The sequence below is a fragment of the Chrysochloris asiatica genome, unplaced genomic scaffold, assembly GCF_000296735.1.
Source record: "Chrysochloris asiatica unplaced genomic scaffold, ChrAsi1.0 scaffold00030, whole genome shotgun sequence".
Lineage (NCBI taxonomy): Eukaryota > Metazoa > Chordata > Mammalia > Afrosoricida > Chrysochloridae > Chrysochloris > Chrysochloris asiatica.
The window spans coordinates 6,981,009-6,986,632 of NW_006408548.1; positions in this window are offsets into that span (position 1 = coordinate 6,981,009).

The window sequence follows — 5,624 nt, forward strand, 5'->3', positions numbered from 1 at the left end:
ATTCTGCTCCTTTCCCCTTTCAGTGTATTGTCCATTTCTGATATTTTATTATTAATCACCTGGACCTCTTTTTGCAGGTTTTGAATTGTTTCCAATGCTGTATCGATTTTGTTTGATTGATCCTATAGTACTTTCCTGACTTCTTCCTTATCTTTCTCCACCCCTTTTCAGAGCATTTAAATTTGTTTCCATATCATTCTTCTGAACTCCTTCTCAGGCAAATCCAAAGCCTGCTCTTCCTCTTCTGGAAAGCCTTTGTCTTCCTCCAACTCATTTCTCAGTTACTCTTTTCTGGTTTTCGATGCGTTTTGAGATCTTTTGTTGTATATTTTTGGTCATTTTCAGTAGTTAGGTGCATTTTTAATGCTTACATGTATGTATGTTGTTGTGTTGTTAATCTTACTGAGTGTCTCCTCGTGGATATGATCAGGAAATAGGCTTCCTTTTTTGCTTGTAATGCCTTGTAGCTCTTATTGGCTCTTGTCTCAATGGTGGAATATTATGGGGTATGCTTGTAACTTGGCTATATGGCCACGATTGCTGTCTCTTCTTAGGTAACATAGGGAGAAAAAGCTCCCACCCCCAGGAAAAAAGTGTGATTAAAAGGACCCAAAACAGAAGCCATCTAAAAGCAGAGACAAAAACCACTACTCAAAAGCAAAAGTAAAACCAAAGTCTACTGATTAATACCCTTTCCTGCACACATCAGTGTGCATGCACAGTTGAAACCTACAGCAGTGGGTGGGGGTGTCCACTTGCTCAGGCCCCTGCTTTAGTCACCACCGTGGAGGTGCACAGATAGATATTGAGAAGTTAATAGGAGAAAGATTGTCCACTATTTTTGTCTCTGAGGGTCAGTTAGGTATCTGTGTGTTCACAGCATAATTCTCAAAATACTTGTGTCCTTGTGTGTAGTAGTTGGCATTGGCTCTTGCCTAGTATGTTGGGGTTTAACAGAAAGTTCATAGAGTTTGTATGGATGGCCCAATCTGCTTTTTCTTGCTGGGTATGCAGAAATAAAGGGTCCCACCCAGGTCAAATTTAGGGTTGGGTCCCAGAGTCAGACCTTATAAGTAGCCACCAAAGGATGAGCCTGTAGGACCAATGGGGCTCCTCCTCTCTGTGCAGTGGGAAAACTGTGGGCCCAATGCTGGACCCTTTGGAAGGTGCACACCACCTGCTTAAAGGTGTCCGTGCTGGGCAGAGAGGATGCAACAAGGGAGAGGATGAAAAAATGTGTAGAGTCCCCCACACCTCTTTCTTCAAATGTCCCTGCTTGGGTTTTAGTGCCATAAAGCTGTCAGTCTGGCTGTGGTCTCATCCTCTGAATTCAGCCCAGGTGGAGTGGCTGCAGGGAGAGTCCCACATCCCGATCGATTCCGAAATCGCAATATTTTCCTTTATACAGTGATTTTTCCACCGGTGTGCACCTTTTACTAGATCCAGAACTTTAGAGCTGCTCTGTGAAAGCACCTTCTCTGGTTTTTCTGCACCTCTCCCAAGGAGCCTGTCCTACCTGACTCTGCTTCACCTGCCTCCAAAACCGGAAGTCCTTAGGGTTAGGTTGTTTCTTGGGTCAGTCTCTTTTGAGATACAAACTAGCTTAAACAAGTAAGCAGAAATCAGAGGAACCAAAGTACCGCCAACAAAGAAAAGCCAGGAGTAGAATGCAGCCTTTGGATCTAAGGTTTCTGCTCTGTGAATCTCCTAGAACCAGGGGAAGATTGATACCAGACAAATTGAGGTCCCCAAAGAATACCAGGCCCACAGATGTTGAAAAGAGACAAAGACCCAAAGACCTTCCTCCAGAACCGACAGAGAGAAAAAGGCTGTGCCTAAAGCTAATGCCTAAATTGGGTATTCTAACAAAAAGCCAGCCACTTCTGGTATTTCTGTTATAGCAGCATTAGATAACTAAGAAACTACTCTCCATTCATCATATTAAATTTCATACCCACCATCCCAATTTCAAGCATATTTAAAGGGAAAGCTTGAGAATGGTGTACTCAGAAGAGTGGGAAATTGACAAAGAATAGAAAACCAAACTCATAGTATAAATTGCAGAGATGCTAGAAGCACACACAGCTGGTTTGATAAGTGGCCCTATTCCCCTCTGAAGCCAATCAGAGTTCTGGGCAGAGAGCTTTTGGATTTCATTATTGTTTATTCCTTGACCTGAAGCCAAAATCAGTCTATGCACAGAATATCCAGCTTTGCATCTCAGGCATTTCAATATGTCAACTGTGGTAAAGGAAAACACTTTTCCCTCCATGTTGCTATGCATATTGGCAAATATCCTATCCAAAGAATTGTACTCCAAGAACTCTGGAAACACCTGCCAGCAGAAAACTTGGGAGCTTTGTTTAAATAAGCATACCTGCCAACTTTCCAGTACTGTTGACTTTGCAGGAGTGAAAAATGTGGACTATTTTAAAACCTACGTGATGGATAACAGGAACTGGACCATCGAGATGAGACATGGGATGTGCCTAGAATTGTGCTTATCTTTTTTTTTTTTTTTTAACATTGCATATCTGAGCCTTCTGCAATGACATTACTGTGTAATCTCCCTTTAGCAATGGACTGGACCCACAATAGAGCTGAATAGGGAGGATACTTGGATCTGAATTCAGAATATTCAGCAATAAAAGGTTTCCAAGAAATACTGTAGTAATCCATAATGCCAGACACTGACTCTTTGACATGTGGAGCAGCAATAAAGATATCCTTTATAATACTGTAAGTATGCTCTTCTTGTACAACATTCCATAGCATCCAACTCATACTCTTAAGTCATAAAGATTCATTCCATATCTAAGTTCTAATTGGATTCTAATGTTATACACAGTTCTATTCTTATCTCCTATTTGAAAATTATCACCCACAGCTTATTGTACAGCAGACAAAATACTCTCTCTTGGAGTGTTAAAAAAAAGGCATTTGAATCCAAATATATTGATGTCTGACATGAAAAAAGTCATAATCTGTACAATAACATTTAGTGGCATTTTTCTTCCTTTACAACAGGAAGTAAATATTTGTTGTTGTTAAGTGCTTTTGAGTGGGTTCCAACTCACAATGATCCTATGTAGGGCTTCTGAGGAATGGCTGACGGGTTTGAACTGCTCAGTTTGCAGTTAGCAGTTTACTGACCTGTTTTTTGTAATTGAAACAAAGGATGTTGGAAAACAACTTCTCAACATCCTTCAGATCTGCTATGAAAGTCCTGCCATTCGGAATTATTCATTTGGATTAAAGCACATTAGAAAAGCCACTTTTCTTCGGGGATCTTCCGTTTTCTCATCTGAAAAGTATGGGAGTTGGAAGGTGCAACAGTTAGCCATCACCATGATAATTTTGTTATGAAATGCCTGTTGAGTTGGTTCCGATCAAAACGACCATGTATAGGGTTTCTGAGGAGCAGTTCAAACTTTGCAGCCCAGTCCATTAACCCAGAGTGCCACACCAGGACTCCCATCATGATAATGCTATATAACAAACCCCTCCTCAAACTTACAAATTTTAAATAATGATCATTTGTACTTCCAGAACTGTAGGTTGATTTGGGCACCTCTACGACTCAATGGCACCTAACAACAACAACAACACTTTTAGCATAGTGGTTAACAGTCAGGCTGCTAATCTCAAGGTGAGCAGTTTGAATCTATCAGCTGTTCCCTGGGGGAAAGGTGAGGCTTTCTGCTCCCGTAAATATGTATAGCCTCAGAAACCTTATGCAGGGTCATTATAGTCACAATCAACAGACGACACATAAGTATCACAAGCATCACTTGAGTACTGGTGTGGCATTGTGGGTTAATGCTCTGGACTGCAAAGTCGGTTTGATTCACAAGGTCGGCGGCTTAAGATCAATTATACAGGGTTGCTGTGGGTTGGCACTCACTCAACGACACTTAAAAACAATAACTTTAGGTTGTGGAGTCCTGGCGTGGTGGGGTGGGTTAATGCCCTGGACTGCAAAGTTTATTTGAACCACAAGGTCGGTGGTTCAACCTCACCAGCTGCTCCTTGGAAACTGTATGTAGGGTCAATATGAGTCGGAGCTGACTTGATGGCACTTAACAACAACAACTTTCGGCTGTAGGGACAGATGTGACTTTGATTTTAATTGTGGTTCTGTAGGTCTGCAGGGAATCTCTTGTCTGTGTATTCTACTTCTGGATCCTACACTGAGAGGACAGCAGTAACAAGGGGACAGGCTTCTACAGTATAATAGAGTTAACAAAAGCAAGCAGTTGGAAATACAAGGTCTCTTAAGGTCTAGTCTTGAACTGGCACACTGTCAATTCTGTTCCACACACCATAGGCTAAAGCCAGTCACATGACCAACTTCAAAGTCAAAGTATGTGGAAATTTACTTCATTTATGAAGAGACCATGGCCCAGCTGTGGATACAGAAATAACTACAGAAGTCAGTCTATTACAGACAAGTCCATTGGTTTCCAAACTTTGATTTCTCATATCTACAACAGAGATTTCTCAAATGCAATTACAGAATTTCAAAATTTTTAAAGTGCATAATTAGAACCATTCTGCAGCTCCTCCAGAGAATGCCTGAGGCACTGAGTTTTAAAACATTTTTGCATACAAGTATCCTGCTAAGCACTTGCAAAAATTCAGGTCCTGAGGCCCTCTTTAAGATATTCTAATTTAGTAGAATTGAGAGTCTAGGTAAATCCATGTGTAATACAATTTCAGGTGATTCTGTTACAAGGGCTATGTGGAGCTTGAATATTCTCAGACCTCAGCAATGTAAGCAGAACTTCTATTTTGACAGCACATTTGGGTATCAAGTATCAGCACCATTTCTACTGAGTCAGGTTACATATGTCAGCTGAAATGAATTACTGTTCCTATCCCAGTTGACACATTTGGCAGCTACAGTAAGTCCATAAGCCAATGCAAATAGAGAAGGTAAAAACAGCAAAGGGGCAATCTTAATATCAAGGTGGGAATCTTAATATCTCAAGGTTTTATTTTATTTTATTTTAATAACAACAAAGTCTAACAATATAGGTAATTACTGACACAAAGCATTATTTCCAAAAGATCAGAGTTAATATATAATTATCCCAGGTAGTAAAAAACCTCAGAAAATGGATTATCAAAACTTCAGTAACATGATTTATCAGCTAGGATTTTACCAGAGAAATAGAAAGACTAGAGATTTATTTCAAGGAATTGATTTACGCAATTGTGGGAGCTGGCTAGGTTTGTCCAAAACCAACAAGATAACAGGAAGAGCAGGTTCAACCCTTTTGGGCAGGAGCTGATCCTTTAGGCAGATATCTTCTTCCTGAGGGAAGCCTCAGTTTCACTGTGAAGGATCACACCCACTAGATATTAAAGGATGTTTACTTAACGTCAACTAATTAGATATGTTAATATCCCATTTACAAAATAACTTCACAGCAGCATCTAGACTAGTGTTTGAATAACTGGATTCTATAGCCTACACTGGTAGCGTAGTGGTTACGAATTGGGCTGCGAACCTTAAGGTCAGCGGTTTGAAACTGCCAGCCGCTCCGCGGGAGAAAGATGAGGCTTTCTACTCCCGTAAAGATTTACACCCTCGGAAACCCTGTACAGGGTCGCTATGGGTC